The 17256-nt window shown below is 45.8% G+C and overlaps 17 non-coding genes across 17 annotated transcripts; all 17 read right to left on the reverse strand.

Moving 5' to 3' along the window:
* Positions 1-63: 63 nt before the first annotated feature.
* On the reverse strand, positions 64-145 carry trnal-cag (transfer RNA leucine (anticodon CAG)). The gene has a single exon. It is a non-coding gene; the product is annotated as a tRNA-Leu (tRNA).
* Positions 146-1118: 973 nt separating this feature from the next.
* Positions 1119-1200, reverse strand: trnal-cag (transfer RNA leucine (anticodon CAG)). The gene has a single exon. It is a non-coding gene; the product is annotated as a tRNA-Leu (tRNA).
* A 973-nt stretch (positions 1201-2173) lies between these two features.
* trnal-cag (transfer RNA leucine (anticodon CAG)) lies at positions 2174-2255 on the reverse strand. The gene has a single exon. It is a non-coding gene; the product is annotated as a tRNA-Leu (tRNA).
* A 973-nt stretch (positions 2256-3228) lies between these two features.
* On the reverse strand, positions 3229-3310 carry trnal-cag (transfer RNA leucine (anticodon CAG)). Its single transcript has one exon. It is a non-coding gene; the product is annotated as a tRNA-Leu (tRNA).
* Positions 3311-4283: 973 nt separating this feature from the next.
* trnal-cag (transfer RNA leucine (anticodon CAG)) lies at positions 4284-4365 on the reverse strand. The gene has a single exon. It is a non-coding gene; the product is annotated as a tRNA-Leu (tRNA).
* A 973-nt stretch (positions 4366-5338) lies between these two features.
* On the reverse strand, positions 5339-5420 carry trnal-cag (transfer RNA leucine (anticodon CAG)). Its single transcript has one exon. It is a non-coding gene; the product is annotated as a tRNA-Leu (tRNA).
* Positions 5421-6393: 973 nt separating this feature from the next.
* On the reverse strand, positions 6394-6475 carry trnal-cag (transfer RNA leucine (anticodon CAG)). Its single transcript has one exon. It is a non-coding gene; the product is annotated as a tRNA-Leu (tRNA).
* A 973-nt stretch (positions 6476-7448) lies between these two features.
* On the reverse strand, positions 7449-7530 carry trnal-cag (transfer RNA leucine (anticodon CAG)). The gene has a single exon. It is a non-coding gene; the product is annotated as a tRNA-Leu (tRNA).
* A 973-nt stretch (positions 7531-8503) lies between these two features.
* trnal-cag (transfer RNA leucine (anticodon CAG)) lies at positions 8504-8585 on the reverse strand. The gene has a single exon. It is a non-coding gene; the product is annotated as a tRNA-Leu (tRNA).
* A 973-nt stretch (positions 8586-9558) lies between these two features.
* trnal-cag (transfer RNA leucine (anticodon CAG)) lies at positions 9559-9640 on the reverse strand. The gene has a single exon. It is a non-coding gene; the product is annotated as a tRNA-Leu (tRNA).
* Positions 9641-10613: 973 nt separating this feature from the next.
* On the reverse strand, positions 10614-10695 carry trnal-cag (transfer RNA leucine (anticodon CAG)). Its single transcript has one exon. It is a non-coding gene; the product is annotated as a tRNA-Leu (tRNA).
* A 973-nt stretch (positions 10696-11668) lies between these two features.
* Positions 11669-11750, reverse strand: trnal-cag (transfer RNA leucine (anticodon CAG)). Its single transcript has one exon. It is a non-coding gene; the product is annotated as a tRNA-Leu (tRNA).
* A 973-nt stretch (positions 11751-12723) lies between these two features.
* On the reverse strand, positions 12724-12805 carry trnal-cag (transfer RNA leucine (anticodon CAG)). Its single transcript has one exon. It is a non-coding gene; the product is annotated as a tRNA-Leu (tRNA).
* Positions 12806-13778: 973 nt separating this feature from the next.
* Positions 13779-13860, reverse strand: trnal-cag (transfer RNA leucine (anticodon CAG)). Its single transcript has one exon. It is a non-coding gene; the product is annotated as a tRNA-Leu (tRNA).
* A 973-nt stretch (positions 13861-14833) lies between these two features.
* trnal-cag (transfer RNA leucine (anticodon CAG)) lies at positions 14834-14915 on the reverse strand. Its single transcript has one exon. It is a non-coding gene; the product is annotated as a tRNA-Leu (tRNA).
* Positions 14916-15882: 967 nt separating this feature from the next.
* trnal-cag (transfer RNA leucine (anticodon CAG)) lies at positions 15883-15964 on the reverse strand. Its single transcript has one exon. It is a non-coding gene; the product is annotated as a tRNA-Leu (tRNA).
* Positions 15965-16937: 973 nt separating this feature from the next.
* On the reverse strand, positions 16938-17019 carry trnal-cag (transfer RNA leucine (anticodon CAG)). The gene has a single exon. It is a non-coding gene; the product is annotated as a tRNA-Leu (tRNA).
* Between the last annotated feature and the right edge of the window lie 237 nt (positions 17020-17256).

Below are 17256 nucleotides of genomic sequence, written 5' to 3' on the forward strand. Positions count from 1 at the left end.
CCATTGTGAAACAGGTGCCCATGATTGTGCTGACAGAATGCAAGTGTTACGCAGGGAAAATTCTGGCAGCGGTGGGATTTGAACCCACGCCTCCGAAGAGACTGGAACCTGGATCCAGCGCCTTAGACCGCTCGGCCACGCTACCACTGGAAGCAGCTTCTGTTCTGGAACGAGTGACCGTTGAGTGAAATGTGACTTTGCCATGCGGAAAATAATAATTAAGGCAATTAAAGTGGTAGACAGTAAACTCTCGAGAAACGATTTTGCAACATACCGGTCACAGGAACCTACGTATCCACAGGGCAACAACAGAAATTAGGTGCATGTTGGGACAAACCAGTTACAACATTCATTCAATATTTATTCCTATATCAACATCACTGACAAAAACAGATTATCTGGTCATGAACACATTGCTGTTTGTGGGATCGTGCTGTGTGCATACTGGCTGCGCCATTTCCCACATTACAACAGTGACTCACTTTAAAAATACTTCATTGGCTGTAAAGCGTTTTGGGACATGAAAGGCGCCAACACACTGCAGAAAATTTTACCCGATAGCTGGCAAAATGCGAGCTGTTGTGAGAAATACGTGTGTTGGTTGCATTGCAGGCATGATAAACTTAATGACTGGCGCTGCCTGTTAAGTGATGTCGTAACAATGTACGTGTTGTGTGATTGCACAGGAGGAAGGATTGTGATGCAACTCAGTAAATGTGCAGAATTGGAGCACGCTTTTCTGCAGTTACAGTCGGTTCATTGTCAGGGTGGCCGAGTGGTTCAAGGTGCCAAACTCAAAGACTGTAACCCTTACCTTACCAAAGGTTGGTGTATTCTGGGACGTGAGTGCCAAGCCCACTTCTAGCGGCGTGGTTTCCAATCCCACTTCTGACATTTACTTTTTATCCACACAAATGCGGCCAGCGTGCAAAAAGCATGCTCAACTGGCCTTCAATTTTCAAGTGGTGACATCAAACTCTTCGATGGTATTGCCATTTGCCAACAAACTAAAGGCACCGCTCACAGTCCAACTACTTTTCCACACCAAAATGGCCCCATTGTGAAACAGGTGCCCATGATTGTGCTGACAGAATGCAAGTGTTACGCAGGGAAAATTCTGGCAGCGGTGGGATTTGAACCCACGCCTCCGAAGAGACTGGAACCTGGATCCAGCGCCTTAGACCGCTCGGCTACGCTACCACTGGAAGCAGCATCTGTTCTGGAACGAGTGACCGTTGAGTGAAATGTGACTTTGCCATGCGGAAAATAATAATTAAGGCAATTAAAGTGGTAGACAGTAAACTCTCGAGAAACGATTTTGCAACATACCGGTCACAGGAACCTACGTATCCACAGGGCAACAACAGAAATTAGGTGCATGTTGGGACAAACCAGTTACAACATTCATTCAATATTTATTCCTATATCAACATCACTGACAAAAACAGATTATCTGGTCATGAACACATTGCTGTTTGTGGGATCGTGCTGTGTGCATACTGGCTGCGCCATTTCCCACATTACAACAGTGACTCACTTTAAAAATACTTCATTGGCTGTAAAGCGTTTTGGGACATGAAAGGCGCCAACACACTGCAGAAAATTTTACCCGATAGCTGGCAAAATGCGAGCTGTTGTGAGAAATACGTGTGTTGGTTGCATTGCAGGCATGATAAACTTAATGACTGGCGCTGCCTGTTAAGTGATGTCGTAACAATGTACGTGTTGTGTGATTGCACAGGAGGAAGGATTGTGATGCAACTCAGTAAATGTGCAGAATTGGAGCACGCTTTTCTGCAGTTACAGTCGGTTCATTGTCAGGGTGGCCGAGTGGTTTAAGGTGCCAAACTCAAAGACTGTAACCCTTACCTTACCAAAGGTTGGTGTATTCTGGGACGTGGGTGCCAAGCCCACTTCTAGCGGCGTGGTTTCCAATCCCACTTCTGACATTTACTTTTTATCCACACAAATGCGGCCAGCGTGCAAAAAGCATGCTCAACTGGCCTTCAATTTTCAAGTGGTGACATCAAACTCTTCGATGGTATTGCCATTTGCCAACAAACTAAAGGCACCGCTCACAGTCCAACTACTTTTCCACACCAAAATGGCCCCATTGTGAAACAGGTGCCCATGATTGTGCTGACAGAATGCAAGTGTTACGCAGGGAAAATTGTGGCAGCGGTGGGATTTGAACCCACGCCTCCGAAGAGACTGGAACCTGGATCCAGCGCCTTAGACCGCTCGGCCACGCTACCACTGGAAGCAGCTTCTGTTCTGGAACGAGTGACCGTTGAGTGAAATGTGACTTTGCCATGCGGAAAATAATAATTAAGGCAATTAAAGTGGTAGACAGTAAACTCTCGAGAAACGATTTTGCAACATACCGGTCACAGGAACCTACGTATCCACAGGGCAACAACAGAAATTAGGTGCATGTTGGGACAAACCAGTTACAACATTCATTCAATATTTATTCCTATATCAACATCACTGACAAAAACAGATTATCTGGTCATGAACACATTGCTGTTTGTGGGATCGTGCTGTGTGCATACTGGCTGCGCCATTTCCCACATTACAACAGTGACTCACTTTAAAAATACTTCATTGGCTGTAAAGCGTTTTGGGACATGAAAGGCGCCAACACACTGCAGAAAATTTTACCCGATAGCTGGCAAAATGCGAGCTGTTGTGAGAAATACGTGTGTTGGTTGCATTGCAGGCATGATAAACTTAATGACTGGCGCTGCCTGTTAAGTGATGTCGTAACAATGTACGTGTTGTGTGATTGCACAGGAGGAAGGATTGTGATGCAACTCAGTAAATGTGCAGAATTGGAGCACGCTTTTCTGCAGTTACAGTCGGTTCATTGTCAGGGTGGCCGAGTGGTTCAAGGTGCCAAACTCAAAGACTGTAACCCTTACCTTACCAAAGGTTGGTGTATTCTGGGACGTGAGTGCCAAGCCCACTTCTAGCGGCGTGGTTTCCAATCCCACTTCTGACATTTACTTTTTATCCACACAAATGCGGCCAGCGTGCAAAAAGCATGCTCAACTGGCCTTCAATTTTCAAGTGGTGACATCAAACTCTTCGATGGTATTGCCATTTGCCAACAAACTAAAGGCACCGCTCACAGTCCAACTACTTTTCCACACCAAAATGGCCCCATTGTGAAACAGGTGCCCATGATTGTGCTGACAGAATGCAAGTGTTACGCAGGGAAAATTCTGGCAGCGGTGGGATTTGAACCCACGCCTCCGAAGAGACTGGAACCTGGATCCAGCGCCTTAGACCGCTCGGCCACGCTACTACTGGAAGCAGCTTCTGTTCTGGAACGAGTGACCGTTGAGTGAAATGTGACTTTGCCATGCGGAAAATAATAATTAAGGCAATTAAAGTGGTAGACAGTAAACTCTCGAGAAACGATTTTGCAACATACCGGTCACAGGAACCTACGTATCCACAGGGCAACAACAGAAATTAGGTGCATGTTGGGACAAACCAGTTACAACATTCATTCAATATTGATTCCTATATCAACATCACTGACAAAAACAGATTATCTGGTCATGAACACATTGCTGTTTGTGGGATCGTGCTGTGTGCATACTGGCTGCGCCATTTCCCACATTACAACAGTGACTCACTTTAAAAATACTTCATTGGCTGTAAAGCGTTTTGGGACATGAAAGGCGCCAACACACTGCAGAAAATTTTACCCGATAGCTGGCAAAATGCGAGCTGTTGTGAGAAATACGTGTGTTGGTTGCATTGCAGGCATGATAAACTTAATGACTGGCGCTGCCTGTTAAGTGATGTCGTAACAATGTACGTGTTGTGTGATTGCACAGGAGGAAGGATTGTGATGCAACTCAGTAAATGTGCAGAATTGGAGCACGCTTTTCTGCAGTTACAGTCGGTTCATTGTCAGGGTGGCCGAGTGGTTCAAGGTGCCAAACTCAAAGACTGTAACCCTTACCTTACCAAAGGTTGGTGTATTCTGGGACGTGGGTGCCAAGCCCACTTCTAGCGGCGTGGTTTCCAATCCCACTTCTGACATTTACTTTTTATCCACACAAATGCGGCCAGCGTGCAAAAAGCATGCTCAACTGGCCTTCAATTTTCAAGTGGTGACATCAAACTCTTCGATGGTATTGCCATTTGCCAACAAACTAAAGGCACCGCTCACAGTCCAACTACTTTTCCACACCAAAATGGCCCCATTGTGAAACAGGTGCCCATGATTGTGCTGACAGAATGCAAGTGTTACGCAGGGAAAATTCTGGCAGCGGTGGGATTTGAACCCACGCCTCCGAAGAGACTGGAACCTGGATCCAGCGCCTTAGACCGCTCGGCTACGCTACCACTGGAAGCAGCATCTGTTCTGGAACGAGTGACCGTTGAGTGAAATGTGACTTTGCCATGCGGAAAATAATAATTAAGGCAATTAAAGTGGTAGACAGTAAACTCTCGAGAAACGATTTTGCAACATACCGGTCACAGGAACCTACGTATCCACAGGGCAACAACAGAAATTAGGTGCATGTTGGGACAAACCAGTTACAACATTCATTCAATATTTATTCCTATATCAACATCACTGACAAAAACAGATTATCTGGTCATGAACACATTGCTGTTTGTGGGATCGTGCTGTGTGCATACTGGCTGCGCCATTTCCCACATTACAACAGTGACTCACTTTAAAAATACTTCATTGGCTGTAAAGCGTTTTGGGACATGAAAGGCGCCAACACACTGCAGAAAATTTTACCCGATAGCTGGCAAAATGCGAGCTGTTGTGAGAAATACGTGTGTTGGTTGCATTGCAGGCATGATAAACTTAATGACTGGCGCTGCCTGTTAAGTGATGTCGTAACAATGTACGTGTTGTGTGATTGCACAGGAGGAAGGATTGTGATGCAACTCAGTAAATGTGCAGAATTGGAGCACGCTTTTCTGCAGTTACAGTCGGTTCATTGTCAGGGTGGCCGAGTGGCTTAAGGTGCCAAACTCAAAGACTGTAACCCTTACCTTACCAAAGGTTGGTGTATTCTGGGACGTGGGTGCCAAGCCCACTTCTAGCGGCGTGGTTTCCAATCCCACTTCTGACATTTACTTTTTATCCACACAAATGCGGCCAGCGTGCAAAAAGCATGCTCAACTGGCCTTCAATTTTCAAGTGGTGACATCAAACTCTTCGATGGTATTGCCATTTGCCAACAAACTAAAGGCACCGCTCACAGTCCAACTACTTTTCCACACCAAAATGGCCCCATTGTGAAACAGGTGCCCATGATTGTGCTGACAGAATGCAAGTGTTACGCAGGGAAAATTCTGGCAGCGGTGGGATTTGAACCCACGCCTCCGAAGAGACTGGAACCTGGATCCAGCACCTTAGACCGCTCGGCCACGCTACCACTGGAAGCAGCTTCTGTTCTGGAACGAGTGACCGTTGAGTGAAATGTGACTTTGCCATGCGGAAAATAATAATTAAGGCAATTAAAGTGGTAGACAGTAAACTCTCGAGAAACGATTTTGCAACATACCGGTCACAGGAACCTACGTATCCACAGGGCAACAACAGAAATTAGGTGCATGTTGGGACAAACCAGTTACAACATTCATTCAATATTTATTCCTATATCAACATCACTGACAAAAACAGATTATCTGGTCATGAACACATTGCTGTTTGTGGGATCGTGCTGTGTGCATCCTGGCTGCGCCATTTCCCACATTACAACAGTGACTCACTTTAAAAATACTTCATTGGCTGTAAAGCGTTTTGGGACATGAAAGGCGCCAACACACTGCAGAAAATTTTACCCGATAGCTGGCAAAATGCGAGCTGTTGTGAGAAATACGTGTGTTGGTTGCATTGCAGGCATGATAAACTTAATGACTGGCGCTGCCTGTTAAGTGATGTCGTAACAATGTACGTGTTGTGTGATTGCACAGGAGGAAGGATTGTGATGCAACTCAGTAAATGTGCAGAATTGGAGCACGCTTTTCTGCAGTTACAGTCGGTTCATTGTCAGGGTGGCCGAGTGGTTTAAGGTGCCAAACTCAAAGACTGTAACCCTTACCTTACCAAAGGTTGGTGTATTCTGGGACGTGGGTGCCAAGCCCACTTCTAGCGGCGTGGTTTCCAATCCCACTTCTGACATTTACTTTTTATCCACACAAATGCGGCCAGCGTGCAAAAAGCATGCTCAACTGGCCTTCAATTTTCAAGTGGTGACATCAAACTCTTCGATGGTATTGCCATTTGCCAACAAACTAAAGGCACCGCTCACAGTCCAACTACTTTTCCACACCAAAATGGCCCCATTGTGAAACAGGTGCCCATGATTGTGCTGACAGAATGCAAGTGTTACGCAGGGAAAATTCTGGCAGCGGTGGGATTTGAACCCACGCCTCCGAAGAGACTGGAACCTGGATCCAGCGCCTTAGACCGCTCGGCCACGCTACTACTGGAAGCAGCTTCTGTTCTGGAACGAGTGACCGTTGAGTGAAATGTGACTTTGCCATGCGGAAAATAATAATTAAGGCAATTAAAGTGGTAGACAGTAAACTCTCGAGAAACGATTTTGCAACATACCGGTCACAGGAACCTACGTATCCACAGGGCAACAACAGAAATTAGGTGCATGTTGGGACAAACCAGTTACAACATTCATTCAATATTGATTCCTATATCAACATCACTGACAAAAACAGATTATCTGGTCATGAACACATTGCTGTTTGTGGGATCGTGCTGTGTGCATACTGGCTGCGCCATTTCCCACATTACAACAGTGACTCACTTTAAAAATACTTCATTGGCTGTAAAGCGTTTTGGGACATGAAAGGCGCCAACACACTGCAGAAAATTTTACCCGATAGCTGGCAAAATGCGAGCTGTTGTGAGAAATACGTGTGTTGGTTGCATTGCAGGCATGATAAACTTAATGACTGGCGCTGCCTGTTAAGTGATGTCGTAACAATGTACGTGTTGTGTGATTGCACAGGAGGAAGGATTGTGATGCAACTCAGTAAATGTGCAGAATTGGAGCACGCTTTTCTGCAGTTACAGTCGGTTCATTGTCAGGGTGGCCGAGTGGTTCAAGGTGCCAAACTCAAAGACTGTAACCCTTACCTTACCAAAGGTTGGTGTATTCTGGGACGTGGGTGCCAAGCCCACTTCTAGCGGCGTGGTTTCCAATCCCACTTCTGACATTTACTTTTTATCCACACAAATGCGGCCAGCGTGCAAAAAGCATGCTCAACTGGCCTTCAATTTTCAAGTGGTGACATCAAACTCTTCGATGGTATTGCCATTTGCCAACAAACTAAAGGCACCGCTCACAGTCCAACTACTTTTCCACACCAAAATGGCCCCATTGTGAAACAGGTGCCCATGATTGTGCTGACAGAATGCAAGTGTTACGCAGGGAAAATTCTGGCAGCGGTGGGATTTGAACCCACGCCTCCGAAGAGACTGGAACCTGGATCCAGCGCCTTAGACCGCTCGGCCACGCTACCACTGGAAGCAGCTTCTGTTCTGGAACGAGTGACCGTTGAGTGAAATGTGACTTTGCCATGCGGAAAATAATAATTAAGGCAATTAAAGTGGTAGACAGTAAACTCTCGAGAAACGATTTTGCAACATACCGGTCACAGGAACCTACGTATCCACAGGGCAACAACAGAAATTAGGTGCATGTTGGGACAAACCAGTTACAACATTCATTCAATATTTATTCCTATATCAACATCACTGACAAAAACAGATTATCTGGTCATGAACACATTGCTGTTTGTGGGATCGTGCTGTGTGCATACTGGCTGCGCCATTTCCCACATTACAACAGTGACTCACTTTAAAAATACTTCATTGGCTGTAAAGCGTTTTGGGACATGAAAGGCGCCAACACACTGCAGAAAATTTTACCCGATAGCTGGCAAAATGCGAGCTGTTGTGAGAAATACGTGTGTTGGTTGCATTGCAGGCATGATAAACTTAATGACTGGCGCTGCCTGTTAAGTGATGTCGTAACAATGTACGTGTTGTGTGATTGCACAGGAGGAAGGATTGTGATGCAACTCAGTAAATGTGCAGAATTGGAGCACGCTTTTCTGCAGTTACAGTCGGTTCATTGTCAGGGTGGCCGAGTGGTTCAAGGTGCCAAACTCAAAGACTGTAACCCTTACCTTACCAAAGGTTGGTGTATTCTGGGACGTGAGTGCCAAGCCCACTTCTAGCGGCGTGGTTTCCAATCCCACTTCTGACATTTACTTTTTATCCACACAAATGCGGCCAGCGTGCAAAAAGCATGCTCAACTGGCCTTCAATTTTCAAGTGGTGACATCAAACTCTTCGATGGTATTGCCATTTGCCAACAAACTAAAGGCACCGCTCACAGTCCAACTACTTTTCCACACCAAAATGGCCCCATTGTGAAACAGGTGCCCATGATTGTGCTGACAGAATGCAAGTGTTACGCAGGGAAAATTCTGGCAGCGGTGGGATTTGAACCCACGCCTCCGAAGAGACTGGAACCTGGATCCAGCGCCTTAGACCGCTCGGCCACGCTACCACTGGAAGCAGCTTCTGTTCTGGAACGAGTGACCGTTGAGTGAAATGTGACTTTGCCATGCGGAAAATAATAATTAAGGCAATTAAAGTGGTAGACAGTAAACTCTCGAGAAACGATTTTGCAACATACCGGTCACAGGAACCTACGTATCCACAGGGCAACAACAGAAATTAGGTGCATGTTGGGACAAACCAGTTACAACATTCATTCAATATTTATTCCTATATCAACATCACTGACAAAAACAGATTATCTGGTCATGAACACATTGCTGTTTGTGGGATCGTGCTGTGTGCATACTGGCTGCGCCATTTCCCACATTACAACAGTGACTCACTTTAAAAATACTTCATTGGCTGTAAAGCGTTTTGGGACATGAAAGGCGCCAACACACTGCAGAAAATTTTACCCGATAGCTGGCAAAATGCGAGCTGTTGTGAGAAATACGTGTGTTGGTTGCATTGCAGGCATGATAAACTTAATGACTGGCGCTGCCTGTTAAGTGATGTCGTAACAATGTACGTGTTGTGTGATTGCACAGGAGGAAGGATTGTGATGCAACTCAGTAAATGTGCAGAATTGGAGCACGCTTTTCTGCAGTTACAGTCGGTTCATTGTCAGGGTTGCCGAGTGGCTTAAGGTGCCAAACTCAAAGACTGTAACCCTTACCTTACCAAAGGTTGGTGTATTCTGGGACGTGGGTGCCAAGCCCACTTCTAGCGGCGTGGTTTCCAATCCCACTTCTGACATTTACTTTTTATCCACACAAATGCGGCCAGCGTGCAAAAAGCATGCTCAACTGGCCTTCAATTTTCAAGTGGTGACATCAAACTCTTCGATGGTATTGCCATTTGCCAACAAACTAAAGGCACCGCTCACAGTCCAACTACTTTTCCACACCAAAATGGCCCCATTGTGAAACAGGTGCCCATGATTGTGCTGACAGAATGCAAGTGTTACGCAGGGAAAATTCTGGCAGCGGTGGGATTTGAACCCACGCCTCCGAAGAGACTGGAACCTGGATCCAGCGCCTTACACCGCTCGGCCACGCTACCACTGGAAGCAGCTTCTGTTCTGGAACGAGTGACCGTTGAGTGAAATGTGACTTTGCCATGCGGAAAATAATAATTAAGGCAATTAAAGTGGTAGACAGTAAACTCTCGAGAAACGATTTTGCAACATACCGGTCACAGGAACCTACGTATCCACAGGGCAACAACAGAAATTAGGTGCATGTTGGGACAAACCAGTTACAACATTCATTCAATATTTATTCCTATATCAACATCACTGACAAAAACAGATTATCTGGTCATGAACACATTGCTGTTTGTGGGATCGTGCTGTGTGCATACTGGCTGCGCCATTTCCCACATTACAACAGTGACTCACTTTAAAAATACTTCATTGGCTGTAAAGCGTTTTGGGACATGAAAGGCGCCAACACACTGCAGAAAATTTTACCCGATAGCTGGCAAAATGCGAGCTGTTGTGAGAAATACGTGTGTTGGTTGCATTGCAGGCATGATAAACTTAATGACTGGCGCTGCCTGTTAAGTGATGTCGTAACAATGTACGTGTTGTGTGATTGCACAGGAGGAAGGATTGTGATGCAACTCAGTAAATGTGCAGAATTGGAGCACGCTTTTCTGCAGTTACAGTCGGTTCATTGTCAGGGTGGCCGAGTGGTTTAAGGTGCCAAACTCAAAGACTGTAACCCTTACCTTACCAAAGGTTGGTGTATTCTGGGACGTGGGTGCCAAGCCCACTTCTAGCGGCGTGGTTTCCAATCCCACTTCTGACATTTACTTTTTATCCACACAAATGCGGCCAGCGTGCAAAAAGCATGCTCAACTGGCCTTCAATTTTCAAGTGGTGACATCAAACTCTTCGATGGTATTGCCATTTGCCAACAAACTAAAGGCACCGCTCACAGTCCAACTACTTTTCCACACCAAAATGGCCCCATTGTGAAACAGGTGCCCATGCTTGTGCTGACAGAATGCAAGTGTTACGCAGGGAAAATTCTGGCAGCGGTGGGATTTGAACCCACGCCTCCGAAGAGACTGGAACCTGGATCCAGCGCCTTAGACCGCTCGGCCACGCTACCACTGGACGCAGCTTCTGTTCTGGAACGAGTGACCGTTGAGTGAAATGTGACTTTGCCATGCGGAAAATAATAATTAAGGCAATTAAAGTGGTAGACAGTAAACTCTCGAGAAACGATTTTGCAACATACCGGTCACAGGAACCTACGTATCCACAGGGCAACAACAGAAATTAGGTGCATGTTGGGACAAACCAGTTACAACATTCATTCAATATTTATTCCTATATCAACATCACTGACAAAAACAGATTATCTGGTCATGAACACATTGCTGTTTGTGGGATCGTGCTGTGTGCATACTGGCTGCGCCATTTCCCACATTACAACAGTGACTCACTTTAAAAATACTTCATTGGCTGTAAAGCGTTTTGGGACATGAAAGGCGCCAACACACTGCAGAAAATTTTACCCGATAGCTGGCAAAATGCGAGCTGTTGTGAGAAATACGTGTGTTGGTTGCATTGCAGGCATGATAAACGTAATGACTGGCGCTGCCTGTTAAGTGATGTCGTAACAATGTACGTGTTGTGTGATTGCACAGGAGGAAGGATTGTGATGCAACTCAGTAAATGTGCAGAATTGGAACACGCTTTTCTGCAGTTACAGTCGGTTCATTGTCAGGGTGGCCGAGTGGTTCAAGGTGCCAAACTCAAAGACTGTAACCCTTACCTTACCAAAGGTTGGTGTATTCTGGGACGTGGGTGCCAAGCCCACTTCTAGCGGCGTGGTTTCCAATCCCACTTCTGACATTTACTTTTTATCCACACAAATGCGGCCAGCGTGCAAAAAGCATGCTCAACTGGCCTTCAATTTTCAAGTGGTGACATCAAACTCTTCGATGGTATTGCCATTTGCCAACAAACTAAAGGCACCGCTCACAGTCCAACTACTTTTCCACACCAAAATGGCCCCATTGTGAAACAGGTGCCCATGCTTGTGCTGACAGAATGCAAGTGTTACGCAGGGAAAATTCTGGCAGCGGTGGGATTTGAACCCACGCCTCCGAAGAGACTGGAACCTGGATCCAGCGCCTTACACCGCTCGGCCACGCTACCACTGGAAGCAGTTTCTGTTCTGGAACGAGTGACCGTTGAGTGAAATGTGACTTTGCCATGCGGAAAATAATAATTAAGGCAATTAAAGTGGTAGACAGTAAACTCTCGAGAAACGATTTTGCAACATACCGGTCACAGGAACCTACGTATCCACAGGGCAACAACAGAAATTAGGTGCATGTTGGGACAAACCAGTTACAACATTCATTCAATATTTATTCCTATATCAACATCACTGACAAAAACAGATTATCTGGTCATGAACACATTGCTGTTTGTGGGATCGTGCTGTGTGCATACTGGCTGCGCCATTTCCCACATTACAACAGTGACTCACTTTAAAAATACTTCATTGGCTGTAAAGCGTTTTGGGACATGAAAGGCGCCAACACACTGCAGAAAATTTTACCCGATAGCTGGCAAAATGCGAGCTGTTGTGAGAAATACGTGTGTTGGTTGCATTGCAGGCATGATAAACGTAATGACTGGCGCTGCCTGTTAAGTGATGTCGTAACAATGTACGTGTTGTGTGATTGCACAGGAGGAAGGATTGTGATGCAACTCAGTAAATGTGCAGAATTGGAACACGCTTTTCTGCAGTTACAGTCGGTTCATTGTCAGGGTGGCCGAGTGGTTCAAGGTGCCAAACTCAAAGACTGTAACCCTTACCTTACCAAAGGTTGGTGTATTCTGGGACGTGGGTGCCAAGCCCACTTCTAGCGGCGTGGTTTCCAATCCCACTTCTGACATTTACTTTTTATCCACACAAATGCGGCCAGCGTGCAAAAAGCATGCTCAACTGGCCTTCAATTTTCAAGTGGTGACATCAAACTCTTCGATGGTATTGCCATTTGCCAACAAACTAAAGGCACCGCTCACAGTCCAACTACTTTTCCACACCAAAATGGCCCCATTGTGAAACAGGTGCCCATGCTTGTGCTGACAGAATGCAAGTGTTACGCAGGGAAAATTCTGGCAGCGGTGGGATTTGAACCCACGCCTCCGAAGAGACTGGAACCTGGATCCAGCGCCTTACACCGCTCGGCCACGCTACCACTGGAAGCAGTTTCTGTTCTGGAACGAGTGACCGTTGAGTGAAATGTGACTTTGCCATGCGGAAAATAATAATTAAGGCAATTAAAGTGGTAGACAGTAAACTCTCGAGAAACGATTTTGCAACATACCGGTCACAGGAACCTACGTATCCACAGGGCAACAACAGAAATTAGGTGCATGTTGGGACAAACCAGTTACAACATTCATTCAATATTTATTCCTATATCAACATCACTGACAAAAACAGATTATCTGGTCATGAACACATTGCTGTTTGTGGGATCGTGCTGTGTGCATACTGGCTGCGCCATTTCCCACATTACAACAGTGACTCACTTTAAAAATACTTCATTGGCTGTAAAGCGTTTTGGGACATGAAAGGCGCCAACACACTGCAGAAAATTTTACCCGATAGCTGGCAAAATGCGAGCTGTTGTGAGAAATACGTGTGTTGGTTGCATTGCAGGCATGATAAACTTAATGACTGGCGCTGCCTGTTAAGTGATGTCGTAACAATGTACGTGTTGTGTGATTGCACAGGAGGAAGGATTGTGATGCAACTCAGTAAATGTGCAGAATTGGAGCACGATTTTCTGCAGTTACAGTCGGTTCATTGTCAGGGTGGCCGAGTGGTTCAAGGTGCCAAACTCAAAGACTGTAACCCTTACCTTACCAAAGGTTGGTGTATTCTGGGACGTGGGTGCCAAGCCCACTTCTAGCGGCGTGGTTTCCAATCCCACTTCTGACACTTACTTTTTATCCACACAAATGCGGCCAGCGTGCAAAAAGCATGCTCAACTGGCCTTCAATTTTCAAGTGGTGACATCAAACTCTTCGATGGTATTGCCATTTGCCAACAAACTAAAGGCACCGCTCACAGTCCAACTACTTTTCCACACCAAAATGGCCCCATTGTGAAACAGGTGCCCATGCTTGTGCTGACAGAATGCAAGTGTTACGCAGGGAAAATTCTGGCAGCGGTGGGATTTGAACCCACGCCTCCGAAGAGACTGGAACCTGGATCCAGCGCCTTAGACCGCTCGGCCACGCTACCACTGGAAGCAGCTTCTGTTCTGGAACGAGTGACCGTTGAGTGAAATGTGACTTTGCCATGCGGAAAATAATAATTAAGGCAATTAAAGTGGTAGACAGTAAACTCTCGAGAAACGATTTTGCAACATACCGGTCACAGGAACCTACGTATCCACAGGGCAACAACAGAAATTAGGTGCATGTTGGGACAAACCAGTTACAACATTCATTCAATATTTATTCCTATATCAACATCACTGACAAAAACAGATTATCTGGTCATGAACACATTGCTGTTTGTGGGATCGTGCTGTGTGTATACTGGCTGCGCCATTTCCCACATTACAACAGTGACTCACTTTAAAAATACTTCATTGGCTGTAAAGCGTTTTGGGACATGAAAGGCGCCAACACACTGCAGAAAATTTTACCCGATAGCTGGCAAAATGCGAGCTGTTGTGAGAAATACGTGTGTTGGTTGCATTGCAGGCATGATAAACTTAATGACTGGCGCTGCCTGTTAAGTGATGTCGTAACAATGTACGTGTTGTGTGATTGCACAGGAGGAAGGATTGTGATGCAACTCAGTAAATGTGCAGAATTGGAGCACGATTTTCTGCAGTTACAGTCGGTTCATTGTCAGGGTGGCCGAGTGGTTCAAGGTGCCAAACTCAAAGACTGTAACCCTTACCTTACCAAAGGTTGGTGTATTCTGGGACGTGGGTGCCAAGCCCACTTCTAGCGGCGTGGTTTCCAATCCCACTTCTGACACTTACTTTTTATCCACACAAATGCGGCCAGCGTGCAAATAGCATGCTCAACTGGCCTTCAATTTTCAAGTGGTGACATCAAACTCTTCGATGGTATTGCCATTTGCCAACAAACTAAAGGCACCGCTCACAGTCCAACTACTTTTCCACACCAAAATGGCCCCATTGTGAAACAGGTGCCCATGATTGTGCTGACAGAATGCAAGTGTTATGCAGGGAAAATTCTGGCAGCGGTGGGATTTGAACCCACGCCTCCGAAGAGACTGGAACCTGGATCCAGCGCCTTAGACCGCTCGGCCACGCTACCACTGGAAGCAGCTTCTGTTCTGGAACGAGTGACCGTTGAGTGAAATGTGACTTTGCCATGCGGAAAATAATAATTAAGGCAATTAAAGTGGTAGACAGTAAACTCTCGAGAAACGATTTTGCAACATACCGGTCACAGGAACCTACGTATCCACAGGGCAACAACAGAAATTAGGTGCATGTTGGGACAAACCAGTTACAACATTCATTCAATATTTATTCCTATATCAACATCACTGACAAAAACAGATTATCTGGTCATGAACACATTGCTGTTTGTGGGATCGTGCTGTGTGCATACTGGCTGCGCCATTTCCCACATTACAACAGTGACTCACTTTAAAAATACTTCATTGGCTGTAAAGCGTTTTGGGACATGAAAGGCGCCAACACACTGCAGAAAATTTTACCCGATAGCTGGCAAAATGCGAGCTGTTGTGAGAAATACGTGTGTTGGTTGCATTGCAGGCATGATAAACTTAATGACTGGCGCTGCCTGTTAAGTGATGTCGTAACAATGTACGTGTTGTGTGATTGCACAGGAGGAAGGATTGTGATGCAACTCAGTAAATGTGCAGAATTGGAGCACGCTTTTCTGCAGTTACAGTCGGTTCATTGTCAGGGTGGCCGAGTGGCTTAAGGTGCCAAACTCAAAGACTGTAACCCTTACCTTACCAAAGGTTGGTGTATTCTGGGACGTGGGTGCCAAGCCCACTTCTAGCGGCGTGGTTTCCAATCCCACTTCTGACATTTACTTTTTATCCACACAAATGCGGCCAGCGTGCAAAAAGCATGCTCAACTGGCCTTCAATTTTCAAGTGGTGACATCAAACTCTTCGATGGTATTGCCATTTGCCAACAAACTAAAGGCACCGCTCCAACTACTTTTCCACACCAAAATGGCCCCATTGTGAAACAGGTGCCCATGCTTGTGCTGACAGAATGCAAGTGTTACGCAGGGAAAATTCTGGCAGCGGTGGGATTTGAACCCACGCCTCCGAAGAGACTGGAACCTGGATCCAGCGCCTTACACCGCTCGGCCACGCTACCACTGGAAGCAGTTTCTGTTCTGGAACGAGTGACCGTTGAGTGAAATGTGACTTTGCCATGCGGAAAATAATAATTAAGGCAATTAAAGTGGTAGACAGTAAACTCTCGAGAAACGATTTTGCAACATACCGGTCACAGGAACCTACGTATCCACAGGGCAACAACAGAAATTAGGTGCATGTTGGGACAAACCAGTTACAACATTCATTCAATATTTATTCCTATATCAACATCACTGACAAAAACAGATTATCTGGTCATGAACACATTGCTGTTTGTGGGATCGTGCTGTGTGCATACTGGCTGCGCCATTTCCCACATTACAACAGTGACTCACTTTAAAAATACTTCATTGGCTGTAAAGCGTTTTGGGACATGAAAGGCGCCAACACACTGCAGAAAATTTTACCCGATAGCTGGCAAAATGCGAGCTGTTGTGAGAAATACGTGTGTTGGTTGCATTGCAGGCATGATAAACTTAATGACTGGCGCTGCCTGTTAAGTGATGTCGTAACAATGTACGTGTTGTGTGATTGCACAGGAGGAAGGATTGTGATGCAACTCAGTAAATGTGCAGAATTGGAGCACGCTTTTCTGCAGTTACAGTCGGTTCATTGTCAGGGTGGCCGAGTGGTTCAAGGTGCCAAACTCAAAGACTGTAACCCTTACCTTACCAAAGGTTGGTGTATTCTGGGACGTGGGTGCCAAGCCCACTTCTAGCGGCGTGGTTTCCAATCCCACTTCTGACACTTACTTTTTATCCACACAAATGCGGCCAGCGTGCAAAAAGCATGCTCAACTGGCCTTCAATTTTCAAGTGGTGACATCAAACTCTTCGATGGTATTGCCATTTGCCAACAAACTAAAGGCACCGCTCACAGTCCAACTACTTTTCCACACCAAAATGGCCCCATTGTGAAACAGGTGCCCATGATTGTGCTGACAGAATGCAAGTGTTACGCAGGGAAAATTCTGGCAGCGGTGGGATTTGAACCCACGCCTCCGAAGAGACTGGAACCTGGATCCAGCGCCTTAGACCGCTCGGCCACGCTACCACTGGAAGCAGCTTCTGTTCTGGAACGAGTGACCGTTGAGTGAAATGTGACTTTGCCATGCGGAAAATAATAATTAAGGCAATTAAAGTGGTAGACAGTAAACTCTCGAGAAACGATTTTGCAACATACCGGTCACAGGAACCTACGTATCCACAGGGCAACAACAGAAATTAGGTGCATGTTGGGACAAACCAGTTACAACATTCATTCAATATTTATTCCTATATCAACATCACT

This window comes from Pristiophorus japonicus, chromosome 8 (assembly GCF_044704955.1).
Source record: "Pristiophorus japonicus isolate sPriJap1 chromosome 8, sPriJap1.hap1, whole genome shotgun sequence".
Classification (NCBI taxonomy): Eukaryota; Metazoa; Chordata; class Chondrichthyes; family Pristiophoridae; genus Pristiophorus; species Pristiophorus japonicus.